Source organism: Ambystoma mexicanum, chromosome 13, assembly GCF_040938575.1.
Source record: "Ambystoma mexicanum isolate Mex_15411 chromosome 13, UKY_AmexF1_1, whole genome shotgun sequence".
NCBI lineage: Eukaryota > Metazoa > Chordata > Amphibia > Caudata > Ambystomatidae > Ambystoma > Ambystoma mexicanum.
In genome coordinates, this window is record NC_090938.1 from 267,843,018 (window position 1) to 267,862,991 (window position 19,974).

Genomic DNA, 19,974 nt, shown 5'->3' on the forward strand with positions numbered 1-19,974 from the left:
CCTCTGACAGCTTTTTCTCTTTTTTCTCTTTTACTGGTTTACCTGGGCCTGTTCCCTCAAACAGTGTTCCCTTCTACTGTTGTCCTGTCTCCTCAGACAGCGTACAAATCTTCTTTTGGCGGGGGTGTTGCCAACCAAACGCGCTCCTTTTTCACGCTCTTTTACCTGGCAGACGGTGAGTCACGCACGTATCTAACATCTGTGCTTGCCCCGTGTGTAGCCTACCCCTTCAGAGGTCATTCTAGGCTGCGTGTGACATGCGTACGTTCATTCTTGTGTTACTGGGTGCCACAGCGTAGTGCAGGTTTTTCTTTCTGCACACGTGGTCTAGGAGGGGTTGCGTGCACGTCATCTCCCTTTTTTGGGGCTCCTGTGCGTAGCGTGACCCGTAATCTTTCCCCAGGGGTTACATTCAGCCTTGCTAGAGCACTAGGGTACATTTACCATCTGGTACCCAACCCCTTTGACCCCCAATTGCCCAGGACAATAATGTACAGCCACTTCCATACGCACATTAACATCAGTGCCATGGCTGGGAGGCGAGGATTCCGTAAGGGTGGCAAAGGTGGAAGAGCCACAAGTGGTGGTCGTGGTGGATCCGGTAGGGGACGTGGTCGTTACTTGCAGGGTGAGCCTGTCCCCCCATGTGTGGAGGACCAGTCAAGGGCACCCATAATCCCCCCCCTCCCGTTGAGGCTGATGTGGCTGACACCATCCATGCTCAGCCCTTGTTGGACCAGGCCATTGTGGCACCAGACCTGGCTGACTCCATGGCTGACTGTAACGCTCACCTGATTCCCGTAGAGGCGCCGGTCTTGACTGGGCGTATACCGTATCTTCAAAGGTGATGTGTAACACACGGCTGGCTCTTTGGGCTGGACCTCTGTGCACTGTATGTCTGACTCGAAGGGTAAGATGTCTGCAGATAGAAAATATGGGATTAATGAACTGGGTTATTGAATGTCTCTCTCTTCTTCCTTTTCTCTTCTCCTGTAGAACCCCAAAGGTTAACGCTCTCACCTTAGGTAAGTGAACGCCGTGCTCTCCATCTGCCTCGGGGCAGGGTGCTGTAACCAGTTTCTTCACTGGATAAGGGGAGCAGGCCTCTTGACTTCAGAGGACTGCTGTCCGTCGTTTACTGCACGAACGGTAAGTTTCGAGTAATTCTAATGTCTTTAAAAGTCTTTAGTAATGATGTCTCTTGTTTTGCAGGGTTCCGGCGATGGCGGATGACGGGCTGAAGTGAGTTGAAGATGGAGCCCGTGTGATGAATAGAAGCGCCTGGAAGCACGTAAGTAAGCGCTTGTTGCCTGCTTCACGATGCGCTCTAACTGTCTTTTTATTTTGCAGGTACAAGTTCGGAGCGGCTGCAGGGTGCCGGAATACCCACTGGGTTAGATGTGGAAAGGAGTAATGGCACGTGAGTATTAAAGTTCCCCAATGTCTTTAAACGCATCTTGTTTTGTCTTTCAGATGCGGGATGCAGCGCCGAAGGCCTCCGGAGCGTGCGAAGAGTTGGTAAGCTTTTGTCTTTCAGATGCCGGAATGCAGTGCGAAGACCTCCGGAGCGCACGAAGAGCAGGTAAGCCTTTGTCTTTCAGATGCCGGAATGCAGCGCGAGGCGTTGGTGACAGCCGATGGACCAGGTAAGTGAAGCGCTGTCACTGAAGACCGTAATGCTAACCTGTTCTTTCTTGTCTTTATAGGTGTTGCTGAAGACTGGATTCAGGATGGTAAGCCTTTTTTCTTAGGCCCAGGATCAGATGCAGAAGACACGATGAGCGTTCTGCTGCAGAGGATGCAGAATAACGCAAAGCAAGATTCATCCATCGGGTGTGGTTTAAATAGCCTCCTATAGTGCTTAGGTGTCTCCTTCCACAGCCACGCCTAGGTAAGAAAAGAGTTCCTGCTTTCCAGAAGAGTTCCAGTGTTCTGAACCTAGGGAGTGGCTCCTGCCCCACCCAATAGGAAAAGTAGTTCCAAACAGAAGAGGATCAGAGGCTCAACTGGCAGACAAGTAAGCAGCATGGTCTGCTGCAGGTAAGTCCACCCAAGCATTATGAGCCCGGCGCTTCCAGCGCTGGGACTGGGCATATTTATGAGCCTGGTGCCACTGGCGCCAGGACTGGGTCCAAAAGGTCCCAATTGGGACTGGTTGGCACTCGGAACCTGGGTTATGGATCTGCTTCCAAGGGAGTTGGGAAAACCCTGACCTTTTGGAAGCAGAGATCATGACAGTACCCCCCCTCAAGGCCCCTCCCAAACCGGGCTTCTCCGGGGGTTTTGGCTTGTCAGGAAATGTTCGGTGAAATCTTTTGATTAGGCGAGGAGCGTGGACATATTCAGCAGGTTCCCAGGATCTCTCTTGGGGGCCGTAGCCTTTCTAGTCAATTAGGTAAAATAGTTTAGATTTGGAGATCTTGGAGTCCAGAATGCTTTTGACTTCAAACTCGAGTTCTCCATCAACTAGGATGGGTTTTGGAGATTTAGTTAGTCGGGTTTGAGGTTGCACGGGTTTTAATAGAGAGACGTGGAAGACCGGATGTATCTTCATGTGCGGGGCAAGTCCAACTTGACCGCTACTGGGTTTACTATGGTAGTGATGGAATAGGGACCAAGGTATCTTGGGTTGAATGTGCGTGGCCCTTTTAGAGGTAGATATTTGGTGGATAACCAGACTTGATCCCCTACTTGATATTGAGGGGCTTCCTTCCGATGTTGATCTGCTCCTTTCTTGTATTGTTCTTTAGCCCTTTGAAGGTGAGAAACAGCTTCCTTAAAGGCTTGGGTGATTGTAGAATGCAGGTAGTCTACTGCTGGTGTTTCAAGATCTTGGAGGGGATCCAACTCCGAGGTTCGAGGGTGACTGCCGTATAAAAGAAAAAACGGGGTTTTCCCAGTTCCCGAATGGACAGAGTTATTGTAGGCATATTCGGCTATCCAAAGGATGTCTTTCCAAGTTTTTTCAGTTTGTTGCAGCATGCAGCGTAAATACTGTTCCAGAGTTTGATTGGTCCTCTCGGTTTGTCCGTCGGTCTGAGGGTGGTGACTGGTCGATAGTCTCACATCAATTTGAGCCGACCGACAGCAACTTCACCAAAAATGAGAAATAAATTGACTACCTCGATCCGAAATTAGAACCGAAGGAAAACCGTGCAGTCGGACGATGTTTTCGAGAAATTCTCGGGCCAGAGTTGCTGCTGTTGGCAAGCCTTTGAGCGGAATGAAATGCGCCATCTTGGAGAATAAGTCCACGATTACTAGAATCGTATTGTATCCGGAACATGGAGGTAGATCGGTGATGAAGTCCATAGAAAGCGTATGCCAAGGGCGAGGTGGGATGTCAATAGGGCGTAAGAGGCCTGCTGGTCTTTCCTTTTGACTCTTGTTTTGGGCGCATACTCCACAGGACATTATAAAGTCTCTGATATCTTTTTTCCAAGACGGCCACCAGAAGTAGCGCTTGATCTTTTCTGAGGTCTTGGCCATACCGGGATGTCCTTCCATTAAAGAATCGTGATAACAAGAGATTACTTTTTTCTGTAAATCTGTGCTGGGCAGGTATAATCGTTCTTGGAAATACAATAAGTTGTCCTTTACTGCAAAGTCCTTTCCCTGCAGATGCCAATTCTGTATGTCTGCTGGAGTTACAAGTTGCCTGGCTTTATCCTTAACTTCCTCTATGGATTGTGTGGCGATTACACCCAGAATTCTTTGTTCGGGAATGATTGGTACAGGTTTAGGGTTGATCAAGTGTTCTTCCACTCCCATCCGAGAAAGGGCATCAGCTTTACCGTTTTTTGTACCAGGTCGATAGGTAATTATGAAGTCAAACTCGGCAAAGAATAATGCCCAACGGAGTTGTCTAGAGGATTGGGCTTTTGCGGTTTTCAAATATTGCAGGTTTCGGTGATCCGTAATCACAGTAACGGTGTGTCGGGCCCCCAGCAGATAATGCCGCCAAGCCTTAAAGGCAGACTTGATAGCCAGAAGTTCCTTGTCAGTAATCGTGTAATTGATTTCAGGAGGCGAGAATTTGCGGGACCAAAATGCCACGGGATGCAACTGATTGGTTACCGGGTCCTTTTGTGATAGAACTGCCCCCATGGCAATGCTTGAAGCATCAGTTTCCACGATGTAGGGGAGTTCGGGGCGAGGGTGTTTTAAGATTGGTGCAGAGATAAATTTAGTCTTCAAATCCTGGAAAGCTTGTTCCGCCTCGGTAGACCATTCAAAACGTTTGTTTTTCTTTAACAAGGCGGTGATGGGCTGGACTATTGGAGAAAATTCGGGGATAAACCTGCGGTAAAAGTTAGCGAAGCCTAACATGCTTTGCACACCTTTTACGGAGGATGGTGATGGCCATTTGAGAACTGCCTCGACCTTCTTTGAATCCATACGCACTCCGCTAGGTGATAATATGAATCCCAAGAATTCAACTTCAGTCACGTTGAAAACACATTTTTCCAATTTAGCGAAAAGTTTGTGTTGACGCAATCTTTCGAGGACCATTTTCACGTGTTTCCGATGTTCAGATTCCGATGAAGAATAAACGAGGATGTCGTCAATGTAAACAACAACACACACATCTATGAGCTCTCTGAGGACATCGTTCATAAAATATTGAGAGGCGGCCGGGGCATTGCAAAGTCCGAAGGGCATGACCTGATATTCAAATAGCCCATATTTGGTGCGGAAGGCCGTCTTCCATTCATCGCCCTCTTTTACTCGTACCAAGTGGTAGGCTCCTCTAAGATCCAGCTTTGTATATATGCATGCTTTTCTGACTTGGTCCAGGAGTTCAGGGATCAAAGGTAACGGATATCTATTCTTGACGGTGATCTGGTTCAGGGAGCGATAATCTATACAAGTTCTAAGGTCTCCTTCCTTTTTTGGAACGAAGAACAAAGCTGAAGAAGCAGGGGACTTGGAAGGACGAATAAACCCATTTGCCAGGTATTGATCCAGGTATTGTCGAAGGTGAAGGTTCTCAGGCTCGGTGAGGGCATAAATTCTACTACAAGGAGGAGTAGATCCAGGTATCAGGTCTATCTGGCAGTCATAAGACCTATGAGGAGGTAGAGAGTTAGCCTGATCCTTCCGGAAAACATCTTGGTATTCTAGGTATTCGGGAGGTAACTGGGGAGTCTCTGAAGAAATTGCTGCCAGTGCAACACCAGGTGGAGGGTGACAAGTAGAGACACATTCTGGAAACTGGACCGTTCTTGCTCGCCAATCGATCAGAGGATTGTGTTTCTCTAACCAAGGTATTCCTAGAATAATCTGAAACTGAGGAGCCTTGATCACATCGAACACGATCTTCTCATGGTGTCCATCTTGACTTACTAGCGTCACTTCTTGAGTGGTATGCGTTACTTGTCCGGAGGCTATCTCCGTTCCATCCACCGTAGTAATGACGTCCTTTACAGCCTTGGGACAAAGAGTTAGATTCATCCTCAAAACCATTTCATGATCCACATAATTGCCGATGGCACCGCTGTCGACGTAAGCTTCAATTGCATGTAATCGATCCGGATTATCAGGGCTAATGAGGACCATAGGTATCACGAAATGCGAGGTCACGGAACTGGTTTTCACGCTCGGCAAGAGGACCTCTATTCTTGTCGGGCGAGGTCGTTTCCCTGCTCAGAGTTTGTAACTTTGGTAACTGCAGCTCCTACTGCCTTCTTGGCAGGTTTCACCGGACAGTCTCGAAGAAAGTGCCCTGAGTTTCCGCAATAGAGGCATAATTGCAACTGTTTTCTCCTTTCCCGCTCCTTTTGTGTTAGAGGACCTTTCAGGCCCCCTATTTGCATGGGTTCCCCGGAGTCTACTCCTTTGGAAGGAGTTGGCGGTTTGGAAAATACTCGAGCATCAAACTTGGAAAGATCGGCCTTCCTGTTCTGCGGTCTGTGATCTATTTGAACGACTAAGTCTATATAGTCCGAACAATCTTGTGGGGGATTCACTACTTGGGCTAACACATCTTTGAGCTCTCCACGTAGACCTCTATAAAACAGCGTAATCCTTTTGTCCTCAGGCCATTGAGTTTCCACTATCAGTCTGTTGAAAGACGCAATATAAGCCAAAAGGTCTTGATTACCTTGTCGCAACGAAAGAAGCTCATTGTCCAAGGCCTGCCCCTGTGAATGTCTTGCGAACAGTTTTTCCATACTGAGCTGAAAAGCTTGAAAATCATGGAGGACCGGATCATCTTGATTTACTAGAGGGATCGACCAGTCTGCCGCATTGCCACTAAGGTACGAAAGCACGAAAGCTACTTTAGCTTGATCAGTTGGAAAGGCTGCTGGCCGGCATAAGAAATGCAACCGGCACTGATTGATAAATACTGCAAACCTCTTTGGGTCACCAGAAAATCGTTCGGGCGGAGCCAGAGGTACATTCCCAGGTAGGTTGATCTGCACTGGATTCATAGAGGATGTAGAAGGAAGATTTCCCCCAGATGCGGGTAACGGGGTCTGTCCGGCTTGTGACTGTAGCAATTGTCTAGCGAGATCATCTGTTCGCTCCTTGGAAATAATCAGTTCCCTTCTTAGAGCGTTCGTTTCCTGACGGGCTGCATGCACTTCTGCCCTTAGTTCCCCAAGTAACTGGGCTAGCTGGTCGGTATCCGAGGTTTCCATAGCGCCTGGACGGGAGTTTTGCGGTAGGCTTTGCGTTCTGTAACGCTCACCTGATTCCCGTAGAGGCGCCGGTCTTGACTGGGCGTATACCGTATCTTCAAAGGTGATGTGTAACACACGGCTGGCTCTTTGGGCTGGACCTCTGTGCACTGTATGTCTGACTCGAAGGGTAAGATGTCTGCAGATAGAAAATATGGGATTAATGAACTGGGTTATTGAATGTCTCTCTCTTCTTCCTTTTCTCTTCTCCTGTAGAACCCCAAAGGTTAACGCTCTCACTTTAGGTAAGTGAACGCCGTGCTCTCCATCTGCCTCGGGGCAGGGTGCTGTAACCAGTTTCTTCACTGGATAAGGGGAGCAGGCCTCTTGACTTCAGAGGACTGCTGTCCGTCGTTTACTGCACGAACGGTAAGTTTCGAGTAATTCTAATGTCTTTAAAAGTCTTTAGTAATGATGTCTCTTGTTTTGCAGGGTTCCGGCGATGGCGGATGACGGGCTGAAGTGAGTTGAAGATGGAGCCCGTGTGATGAATAGAAGCGTCTGAAGCACGTAAGTAAGCGCTTGTTGCCTGCTTCACGATGCGCTCTAACTGTCTTTTTATTTTGCAGGTACAAGTTCGGAGCGGCTGCAGGGTGCCGGAATACCCACTGGGTTAGATGTGGAAAGGAGTAATGGCACGTGAGTATTAAAGTTCCCCAATGTCTTTAAACGCACCTTGTTTTGTCTTTCAGATGCGGGATGCAGCGCCGAAGGCCTCCGGAGCGTGCGAAGAGTTGGTAAGCTTTTGTCTTTCAGATGCCGGAATGCAGTGCGAAGACCTCCGGAGTGCACGAAGAGCAGGTAAGCCTTTGTCTTTCAGATGCCGGAATGCAGCGCGAGGCGTTGGTGACAGCCGATGGACCAGGTAAGTGAAGCGCTGTCACTGAAGACCGTAATGCTAACCTGTTCTTTCTTGTCTTTATAGGTGTTGCTGAAGACTGGATTCAGGATGGTAAGCCTTTTTCCTTAGGCCCAGGATCAGATGCAGAAGACACAATGCGCGTTCTGCTGCAGAGGATGCAGAATAACGCAAAGCAAGATTCATCCATCGGGTGTGGTTTAAATAGCCTCCTATAGTGCTTAGGTGTCTCCTTCCACAGCCACGCCTAGGTAAGAAAAGAGTTCCTGCTTTCCAGAAGAGTTCCAGTGTTCTGAACCTAGGGAGTGGCTCCTGCCTCACCCAACAGGAAAAGTAGTTCCAAACAGAAGAGGATCAGAGGCTCAACTGGCAGGCAAGTAAGCAGCATGGTCTGCTGCAGGTAAGTCCACCCAAGCATTATGAGCCCGGCGCTTCCAGCGCTGGGACTGGGCATATTTATGAGCCTGGTGCCACTGGCGCCAGGACTGGTTCCAAAAGGTCTCAATTGGGACTGGTTGGCACTCAGAACCTAGGTTATGGATCTGCTTCCAAGGGAGTTGGGAAAACCTTGACCTTTTGGAAGCAGAGATCATGACACTGACTTCCAGGTCAGCAGGCCTATGACACGCGCGCTGGTGCACGTTGATGTCATCATGCCACGTGCATCTGGGGCAGCAAGGTCATCTGCTGCCCCAAGTAGGCAGGGCGGAGAGGCTGCAGGGGCAGCTGCGGCTCCATCCACCCCAGCTCTCACACACCCAGCCAGGACAGTGTCGGTCCTAGTCCATCCTGCTGACATTCCCACTGACACCATTACACTTGAGCCAATGCCTGCACCAACTCCCATGCTGAGTGTGCAATCCCACACTCCTGATACAGAGTCTACCAGGGCTCCTGCCCCTAGTGTCCAGAGCGGCGCAGGACACTCAGGATCACCACCACCTTCCAAGCGGAAGAGGAAGAGTGCTCGTCCGGCACAGGCTGATGCCCCAGACACGGCTACACAGTCCGGCCCGTCGAGGAAGCCCAGCTTCACGGATGACGAACTGAATGCACTTGTCGAGTATGTGTCCGCACATTATAACGAGATGGTCATTGTTGCAGGATCCAAGACCACACCTGCACAACGCCAGGCACACTGGCAGACCGTTGCGGACATCGTAAGTGCCCTTGGAATCGTGAGGCGCACAGCCAATGATTGCTATAAGCGCTGGAATGACCTAAAGCGCAGGGCAAAGAGTAAGCTGGCCTCAAGTCATGCCGCAACTCTAGTGACTGGAGGTGGGACTCCAGTAGTAGACATGGAACTCACTCCACATGAGTCAGTCGCTGGGACCTACGTCACGGAGGAACAGATCCAAGGCGTGGGAGATCTGCCTGATTACGAGGCATTGTCCGGTGAGTGCACATGCATGTGTGTGCCATCCATGTGCATGGTGTGTGTGTGAGGGCTTCTGTTTGTGTGCCAGGTGAGAGTGTGTGTGCCTGAGTCGTATGGGTCAGCCATGTGCTTCTTGCAATACATCCTGCGCAGCTGCATTTGGCCATAGCAGTATCCCTTCTGCCAACAGTAGACATCTAGCCCAACTGCACGCCAGTTGCCCTTGAAGTGTCACCTTGCCACAACATTGTTGCTTAAATCATAAGAACAAACAAAGGAAACCTAAAACTAAAGAACTATATACAAAGGCGGCGGGCAAGTCCAGCGGCTCACTCCGTGGTGTTCCGGGCCAGGGCATCATCGAACTCCTGTTCGATGTCCCGGAGGCGGTCCTGTTCCATGGCCCCGAGGGTCCGCAGGGACGACGCCGTGTCCTCCTCCAACCCCCTGCGGATTGCCTCGAGGCACTCGGCCCGCCTCAGGGCCCTCCGCATGGAGTTCTCCGCCCTGACCATTGTGAGCCGCGCCTCTTCCACCCGCCGCCGCTCCGCATCTATGGCGTGGCCCAACCGCTGCCACACGGAAGACACTCTCTGTCCTGGGTCCTCCTGCCCTCCGGCCGATGCCTGCCCCTCCGATGTCGAAGGCCCCAAGCATTCATGGCTCCCACCATGTTGCTGCTGCTGCTCTGCCTCTGCCCGTGCACTGCCTCCTGCTGCCTGCACATCCTCCGCCGGCTGGGGTGCAGTCGTAGATGTGGCCACCCCTGCTGGACGTCCGACTCCCGACTGTGGCAGGGATGCCTCCTCCACCAGCCTGGCCGCACCGTCAGAGGCAGCTCCACAGGGCACCCAGGTGACTGATGGGTGGGAAGATGGCACAGAGGACGACTGGCGCATAGGGGGTCCAGTTAAGGAGGGGGTCGGAGCAAGCCCCATCAGACGGAGGAATCCGGCCTGGGTGACCTGTCCCAGCAGGCTGACGTGGTCAACGAGCCATTCGAGATGAAGTGCAGTCTCTCCATGAAAAGACTGCAGGTCACCTCGCATGGCCCGTTGACGCAACGCCACACCAGCCAGGACAGGCTCAACCCGGACCTGGATAGCCACGTCCGCAGGCAGAGGAAGGCCAGTTGACGCCAGCTCATCCCCTGCCTGAAAACGGGTCTGGACGTAGCCATCCCTGCTGGTGCAAGATGATGCAGGGACAGGATCGTGGACAGGATTGCACACAGGCACCTCCGCGGCGGCCTGTGCTGCCTCCTGTCCCTGGTCCTGCACTGCACCACTAGCACCAGTGGGATCCCCACCTCCAGACCCCGTCTCTGGTGCTTGCACGGCCTCCTCCTCCACCAAACCCCCCACCAACCTGGATGACTCCGTGCCATCTTCCCCTGTTGAGCCCTGTGGGGTCCCAGCTGCCCCTTCTGCTGCCGAGGAGTCCAACTCCAACCTCCGCCTCTTGGACCTCCCCCCGGCAGCTGCGGCCTGGGACGCGGCACCGGACTCCTCACTCCCCGACGAGATGACAACACGGGAGGGGAGCCGGGCCTTGCGTCTCCGGCTGGCGGTGGGATCCCCGCCGCTGTGCTCCACAGCACCTTCTCCGCCCTCTTCATCAGTTGACTCTGCAGACAGGGAGAAACAAAACACAGGCATCAGGGCACTGTACAATGGACACATACACACATGACAGTTGCACATGAGTGGCATTGGCAAACCTCAGACATGTCATCACAATCCCCAACACACATGTCATTACAACTCGCACACATGAGCCATACCACAGCCATATCGCAACTGCCACCACCATCCCTACACATACAACAGCATGAGCAGCCAAAGGTGAGCCCGACATCACATGCAACACAGGAAGTGCACCACACATGTACACACACCACCACACTTGCATGCATGTGTACACCTCTGCCAAGTGTCGCACTGTTCAGACGGGCATCCATGTCACATCTGCCAATCAGGCTTCCACATACCGCTGTCACATGCATCCATGTTGCATCACTGTTGCACCCTTGTCAAATACACACACATGCACATGTACACAGTGCTGATACATGCAGCCGAAAACAACATACATGCGTGACATCACGGACATGTCTACTTACATACACATTCATCCAAACATGTGTGCCCACGCAACTGCATTGGGCATGCAAGCCTACACACACAAGCACCATCCATGTCTCACACATTACAGCCCTCGCATGTGTCAGCCCCACGGCCCTGTACACCCCCACCCATACTCGACCCCATACAAACAGATGTGCAACCTGCACACTACCGAATAATCACCACACGCACTGCTCACAATCAGGATGCATGTACACTCACCGCTCGACTCCAGACGGGTCTGCTTCTCTAGGACCTGGACGTGGAGCGCTGGGGATATGCGTTCCAGGACCCTCATCTGTTCTTCCGACAAGTGGCCCCGGCGCCCCTTGGCATCCGCTGCCTTCAAGAGGCACCGGGCCTTGTTCAGGGTCCTGGACCTGAAGTCCTCCCAGCGCTTCCTGACATGTTGTAAGTCGTGGACTGCCACCCCCTCCGCATTGATGGCAGTCACGATGTCAGTCCAGATCCAAGTCAGTCCTTCCTTGTCGGCGCGGGAACTTCCGAAGAGGGCATCATACTGCCCCAGGACTTGCTCCACCAGGACACCAACTTCGGTGGCACTGAAGCTGGTGCCCCTCTGCCTCTCTGGCCGGGGGTTGTCAGTGGTCACAGATGGTGTTTGCCCTGACATGACAACCCCAGAGGCAGGAGTGGGTGGGCAACTGGGTCCTGGGGCTGGGCTGTGGAGCGATGGAATCCCAGTCGGGAGTCTTCGGTTCCAGCAGGGGTGGTCACAGCAACAGCACCCCTGGCTGATGTGCAGGCAGCAAATGGCAGTGCACGTGGGCAGCAGGCAGTCCGGCAGCAGCAGATGGCAGGTGGGAGCGTGCTCGGGGCTCTGGGGGGCAGTAGTTCGGCCTTCTGGGCAGGAGCGTGGTCTTCCGTGTGCATACGCGTGGCCAGCTTGATACGGAGTGATTTGGCACGTGAAAAATCTGCACGTCAGCGTGTAATTCGAGGAAAGGCCCTTAGCGCGTAAGCGCGTCTGCACGCATACGCATTTTCATTGGACAGAAGGCCCCTCAAGCGCAAGGTCCCCTGTGACGTGACGCGTACAGATGTGCATGCGCATTTCAGCGCGCGTGAAAAACTGCACGTCCGCGTGTAATACGAGGAAAGGGCCATGCACGTATGCACGCAGCAGGCATATGAGATGTCATTGGACCAAAGGCCCTTAGCGCGTAAACGGGTCGCCAGCGTATGCGCGTCTATGAAGTCACGTGCACGTTGAATTGGGCACACGTTTGAAAATGTTGCGTGTTAAAAAAATGAAAGACACGTCCGAGTGTCAAAGCGTGTAATTGGTGGGAATGGGCCTACACGCAGAAGTGACAAAGCGTTTAATTGGTGGCAATGACCCTAGCGCGTACACGCCGCGTAAGTGATGCTTGACGTGTGGGCCTGTATAAAAGGTACGTGTAGAACACCATTTCCTTGTACGTGCTTTTCGTGGAGAGCGAGTGGGTGAATTCTGTACTTCTTGTCGTTTCACACGCGATTTACTTCACAGCGTTTCAAGTTCGTATTCCCTGTTACCTCTGACAGCTTTTTCTCTTTTTTCTCTTTTACTGGTTTACCTGGGCCTGTTCCCTCAAACAGTGTTCCCTTCTACTGTTGTCCTGTCTCCTCAGACAGCGTACAAATCTTCTTTTGGCGGGGGTGTTGCCAACCAAACGCGCTCCTTTTTCACGCTCTTTTACCTGGCAGACGGTGAGTCACGCACGTATCTAACATCTGTGCTTGCCCCGTGTGTAGCCTACCCCTTCAGAGGTCATTCTAGGCTGCGTGTGACACGCGTACGTTCATTCTTGTGTTACTGGGTGCCACAGCGTAGTGCAGGTTTTTCTTTCTGCACACGTGGTCTAGGAGGGGTTGCGTGCACGTCATCTCCCTTTTTTGGGGCTCCTGTGCGTAGCGTGACCCGTAATCTTTCCCCAGGGGTTACATTCAGCCTTGCTAGAGCACTAGGGTACATTTACCATCTGGTACCCAACCCCTTTGACCCCCAATTGCCCAGGACAATAATGTACAGCCACTTCCATACGCACATTAACATCAGTGCCATGGCTGGGAGGCGAGGATTCCGTAAGGGTGGCAAAGGTGGAAGAGCCACAAGTGGTGGTCGTGGTGGATCCGGTAGGGGACGTGGTCGTTACTTGCAGGGTGAGCCTGTCCCCCCATGTGTGGAGGACCAGTCAAGGGCACCCATAATCCCCCCCCTCCCGTTGAGGCTGATGTGGCTGACACCATCCATGCTCAGCCCTTGTTGGACCAGGCCATTGTGGCACCAGACCTGGCTGACTCCATGGCTGACTGTAACGCTCACCTGATTCCCGTAGAGGCGCCGGTCTTGACTGGGCGTATACCGTATCTTCAAAGGTGATGTGTAACACACGGCTGGCTCTTTGGGCTGGACCTCTGTGCACTGTATGTCTGACTCGAAGGGTAAGATGTCTGCAGATAGAAAATATGGGATTAATGAACTGGGTTATTGAATGTCTCTCTCTTCTTCCTTTTCTCTTCTCCTGTAGAACCCCAAAGGTTAACGCTCTCACCTTAGGTAAGTGAACGCCGTGCTCTCCATCTGCCTCGGGGCAGGGTGCTGTAACCAGTTTCTTCACTGGATAAGGGGAGCAGGCCTCTTGACTTCAGAGGACTGCTGTCCGTCGTTTACTGCACGAACGGTAAGTTTCGAGTAATTCTAATGTCTTTAAAAGTCTTTAGTAATGATGTCTCTTGTTTTGCAGGGTTCCGGCGATGGCGGATGACGGGCTGAAGTGAGTTGAAGATGGAGCCCGTGTGATGAATAGAAGCGCCTGGAAGCACGTAAGTAAGCGCTTGTTGCCTGCTTCACGATGCGCTCTAACTGTCTTTTTATTTTGCAGGTACAAGTTCGGAGCGGCTGCAGGGTGCCGGAATACCCACTGGGTTAGATGTGGAAAGGAGTAATGGCACGTGAGTATTAAAGTTCCCCAATGTCTTTAAACGCATCTTGTTTTGTCTTTCAGATGCGGGATGCAGCGCCGAAGGCCTCCGGAGCGTGCGAAGAGTTGGTAAGCTTTTGTCTTTCAGATGCCGGAATGCAGTGCGAAGACCTCCGGAGCGCACGAAGAGCAGGTAAGCCTTTGTCTTTCAGATGCCGGAATGCAGCGCGAGGCGTTGGTGACAGCCGATGGACCAGGTAAGTGAAGCGCTGTCACTGAAGACCGTAATGCTAACCTGTTCTTTCTTGTCTTTATAGGTGTTGCTGAAGACTGGATTCAGGATGGTAAGCCTTTTTTCTTAGGCCCAGGATCAGATGCAGAAGACACGATGAGCGTTCTGCTGCAGAGGATGCAGAATAACGCAAAGCAAGATTCATCCATCGGGTGTGGTTTAAATAGCCTCCTATAGTGCTTAGGTGTCTCCTTCCACAGCCACGCCTAGGTAAGAAAAGAGTTCCTGCTTTCCAGAAGAGTTCCAGTGTTCTGAACCTAGGGAGTGGCTCCTGCCCCACCCAATAGGAAAAGTAGTTCCAAACAGAAGAGGATCAGAGGCTCAACTGGCAGACAAGTAAGCAGCATGGTCTGCTGCAGGTAAGTCCACCCAAGCATTATGAGCCCGGCGCTTCCAGCGCTGGGACTGGGCATATTTATGAGCCTGGTGCCACTGGCGCCAGGACTGGGTCCAAAAGGTCCCAATTGGGACTGGTTGGCACTCGGAACCTGGGTTATGGATCTGCTTCCAAGGGAGTTGGGAAAACCCTGACCTTTTGGAAGCAGAGATCATGACAGTACCCCCCCTCAAGGCCCCTCCCAAACCGGGCTTCTCCGGGGGTTTTGGCTTGTCAGGAAATGTTCGGTGAAATCTTTTGATTAGGCGAGGAGCGTGGACATATTCAGCAGGTTCCCAGGATCTCTCTTGGGGGCCGTAGCCTTTCCAGTCAATTAGGTAAAATAGTTTAGATTTGGAGATCTTGGAGTCCAGAATGCTTTTGACTTCAAACTCGAGTTCTCCATCAACTAGGATGGGTTTTGGAGATTTAGTTAGTCGGGTTTGAGGTTGCACGGGTTTTAATAGAGAGACGTGGAAGACCGGATGTATCTTCATGTGCGGGGCAAGTCCAACTTGACCGCTACTGGGTTTACTATGGTAGTGATGGAATAGGGACCAAGGTATCTTGGGTTGAATGTGCGTGGCCCTTTTAGAGGTAGATATTTGGTGGATAACCAGACTTGATCCCCTACTTGATATTGAGGGGCTTCCTTCCGATGTTGATCTGCTCCTTTCTTGTATTGTTCTTTAGCCCTTTGAAGGTGAGAAACAGCTTCCTTAAAGGCTTGGGTGATTGTAGAATGCAGGTAGTCTACTGCTGGTGTTTCAAGATCTTGGAGGGGATCCAACTCCGAGGTTCGAGGGTGACTGCCGTATAAAAGAAAAAACGGGGTTTTCCCAGTTCCCGAATGGACAGAGTTATTGTAGGCATATTCGGCTATCCAAAGGATGTCTTTCCAAGTTTTTTCAGTTTGTTGCAGCATGCAGCGTAAATACTGTTCCAGAGTTTGATTGGTCCTCTCGGTTTGTCCGTCGGTCTGAGGGTGGTGACTGGTCGATAGTCTCACATCAATTTGAGCCGACCGACAGCAACTTCACCAAAAATGAGAAATAAATTGACTACCTCGATCCGAAATTAGAACCGAAGGAAAACCGTGCAGTCGGACGATGTTTTCGAGAAATTCTCGGGCCAGAGTTGCTGCTGTTGGCAAGCCTTTGAGCGGAATGAAATGCGCCATCTTGGAGAAGAAGTCCACGATTACTAGAATCGTATTGTATCCGGAACATGGAGGTAGATCGGTGATGAAGTCCATAGAAAGCGTATGCCAAGGGCGAGGTGGGATGTCAATAGGGCGTAAGAGGCCTGCTGGTCTTTCCTTTTGACTCTTGTTTTGGGCGCATACTCCACAGGACATTATAAAGTCTCTGATATCTTTTTTCCAAGACGGCCACCAGAAGTAGCGCTTGATCTTTTCTGAGGTCTTGGCCATACCGGGATGTCCTTCCATTAAAGAATCGTGATAACAAGAGATTACTTTTTTCTGTAAATCTGTGCTGGGCAGGTATAATCGTTCTTGGAAATACAATAAGTTGTCCTTTACTGCAAAGTCCTTTCCCTGCAGATGCCAATTCTGTATGTCTGCTGGAGTTACAAGTTGCCTGGCTTTATCCTTAACTTCCTCTATGGATTGTGTGGCGATTACACCCAGAATTCTTTGTTCGGGAATGATTGGTACAGGTTTAGGGTTGATCAAGTGTTCTTCCACTCCCATCCGAGAAAGGGCATCAGCTTTACCGTTTTTTGTACCAGGTCGATAGGTAATTATGAAGTCAAACTCGGCAAAGAATAATGCCCAACGGAGTTGTCTAGAGGATTGGGCTTTTGCGGTTTTCAAATATTGCAGGTTTCGGTGATCCGTAATCACAGTAACGGTGTGTCGGGCCCCCAGCAGATAATGCCGCCAAGCCTTAAAGGCAGACTTGATAGCCAGAAGTTCCTTGTCAGTAATCGTGTAATTGATTTCAGGAGGCGAGAATTTGCGGGACCAAAATGCCACGGGATGCAACTGATTGGTTACCGGGTCCTTTTGTGATAGAACTGCCCCCATGGCAATGCTTGAAGCATCAGTTTCCACGATGTAGGGGAGTTCGGGGCGAGGGTGTTTTAAGATTGGTGCAGAGATAAATTTAGTCTTCAAATCCTGGAAAGCTTGTTCCGCCTCGGTAGACCATTCAAAACGTTTGTTTTTCTTTAACAAGGCGGTGATGGGCTGGACTATTGGAGAAAATTCGGGGATAAACCTGCGGTAAAAGTTAGCGAAGCCTAACATGCTTTGCACACCTTTTACGGAGGATGGTGATGGCCATTTGAGAACTGCCTCGACCTTCTTTGAATCCATACGCACTCCGCTAGGTGATAATATGAATCCCAAGAATTCAACTTCAGTCACGTTGAAAACACATTTTTCCAATTTAGCGAAAAGTTTGTGTTGACGCAATCTTTCGAGGACCATTTTCACGTGTTTCCGATGTTCAGATTCCGATGAAGAATAAACGAGGATGTCGTCAATGTAAACAACAACACACACATCTATGAGCTCTCTGAGGACATCGTTCATAAAATATTGAGAGGCGGCCGGGGCATTGCAAAGTCCGAAGGGCATGACCTGATATTCAAATAGCCCATATTTGGTGCGGAAGGCCGTCTTCCATTCATCGCCCTCTTTTACTCGTACCAAGTGGTAGGCTCCTCTAAGATCCAGCTTTGTATATATGCATGCTTTTCTGACTTGGTCCAGGAGTTCAGGGATCAAAGGTAACGGATATCTATTCTTGACGGTGATCTGGTTCAGGGAGCGATAATCTATACAAGTTCTAAGGTCTCCTTCCTTTTTTGGAACGAAGAACAAAGCTGAAGAAGCAGGGGACTTGGAAGGACGAATAAACCCATTTGCCAGGTATTGATCCAGGTATTGTCGAAGGTGAAGGTTCTCAGGCTCGGTGAGGGCATAAATTCTACTACAAGGAGGAGTAGATCCAGGTATCAGGTCTATCTGGCAGTCATAAGACCTATGAGGAGGTAGAGAGTTAGCCTGATCCTTCCGGAAAACATCTTGGTATTCTAGGTATTCGGGAGGTAACTGGGGAGTCTCTGAAGAAATTGCTGCCAGTGCAACACCAGGTGGAGGGTGACAAGTAGAGACACATTCTGGAAACTGGACCGTTCTTGCTCGCCAATCGATCAGAGGATTGTGTTTCTCTAACCAAGGTATTCCTAGAATAATCTGAAACTGAGGAGCCTTGATCACATCGAACACGATCTTCTCATGGTGTCCATCTTGACTTACTAGCGTCACTTCTTGAGTGGTATGCGTTACTGGTCCGGAGGCTATCTCCGTTCCATCCACCGTAGTAATGACGTCCTTTACAGCCTTGGGACAAAGAGTTAGATTCATCCTCAAAACCATTTCATGATCCACATAATTGCCGATGGCACCGCTGTCGACGTAAGCTTCAATTGCATGTAATCGATCCGGATTATCAGGGCTAATGAGGACCATAGGTATCACGAAATGCGAGGTCACGGAACTGGTTTTCACGCTCGGCAAGAGGACCTCTATTCTTGTCGGGCGAGGTCGTTTCCCTGCTCAGAGTTTGTAACTTTGGTAACTGCAGCTCCTACTGCCTTCTTGGCAGGTTTCACCGGACAGTCTCGAAGAAAGTGCCCTGAGTTTCCGCAATAGAGGCATAATTGCAACTGTTTTCTCCTTTCCCGCTCCTTTTGTGTTAGAGGACCTTTCAGGCCCCCTATTTGCATGGGTTCCCCGGAGTCTACTCCTTTGGAAGGAGTTGGCGGTTTGGAAAATACTCGAGCATCAAACTTGGAAAGATCGGCCTTCCTGTTCTGCGGTCTGTGATCTATTTGAACGACTAAGTCTATATAGTCCGAACAATCTTGTGGGGGATTCACTACTTGGGCTAACACATCTTTGAGCTCTCCACGTAGACCTCTATAAAACAGCGTAATCCTTTTGTCCTCAGGCCATTGAGTTTCCACTATCAGTCTGTTGAAAGACGCAATATAAGCCAAAAGGTCTTGATTACCTTGTCGCAACGAAAGAAGCTCATTGTCCAAGGCCTGCCCCTGTGAATGTCTTGCGAACAGTTTTTCCATACTGAGCTGAAAAGCTTGAAAATCATGGAGGACCGGATCATCTTGATTTACTAGAGGGATCGACCAGTCTGCCGCATTGCCACTAAGGTACGAAAGCACGAAAGCTACTTTAGCTTGATCAGTTGGAAAGGCTGCTGGCCGGCATAAGAAATGCAACCGGCACTGATTGATAAATACTGCAAACCTCTTTGGGTCACCAGAAAATCGTTCGGGCGGAGCCAGAGGTACATTCCCAGGTAGGTTGATCTGCACTGGATTCATAGAGGATGTAGAAGGAAGATTTCCCCCAGATGCGGGTAACGGGGTCTGTCCGGCTTGTGACTGTAGCAATTGTCTAGCGAGATCATCTGTTCGCTCCTTGGAAATAATCAGTTCCCTTCTTAGAGCGTTCGTTTCCTGACGGGCTGCATGCACTTCTGCCCTTAGTTCCCCAAGTAACTGGGCTAGCTGGTCGGTATCCGAGGTTTCCATAGCGCCTGGACGGGAGTTTTGCGGTAGGCTTTGCGTTCTGTAACGCTCACCTGATTCCCGTAGAGGCGCCGGTCTTGACTGGGCGTATACCGTATCTTCAAAGGTGATGTGTAACACACGGCTGGCTCTTTGGGCTGGACCTCTGTGCACTGTATGTCTGACTCGAAGGGTAAGATGTCTGCAGATAGAAAATATGGGATTAATGAACTGGGTTATATAATGTCTCTCTCTTCTTCCTTTTCTCTTCTCCTGTAGAACCCCAAAGGTTAACGCTCTCACTTTAGGTAAGTGAACGCCGTGCTCTCCATCTGCCTCGGGGCAGGGTGCTGTAACCAGTTTCTTCACTGGATAAGGGGAGCAGGCCTCTTGACTTCAGAGGACTGCTGTCCGTCGTTTACTGCACGAACGGTAAGTTTCGAGTAATTCTAATGTCTTTAAAAGTCTTTAGTAATGATGTCTCTTGTTTTGCAGGGTTCCGGCGATGGCGGATGACGGGCTGAAGTGAGTTGAAGATGGAGCCCGTGTGATGAATAGAAGCGTCTGAAGCACGTAAGTAAGCGCTTGTTGCCTGCTTCACGATGCGCTCTAACTGTCTTTTTATTTTGCAGGTACAAGTTCGGAGCGGCTGCAGGGTGCCGGAATACCCACTGGGTTAGATGTGGAAAGGAGTAATGGCACGTGAGTATTAAAGTTCCCCAATGTCTTTACACGCACCTTGTTTTGTCTTTCAGATGCGGGATGCA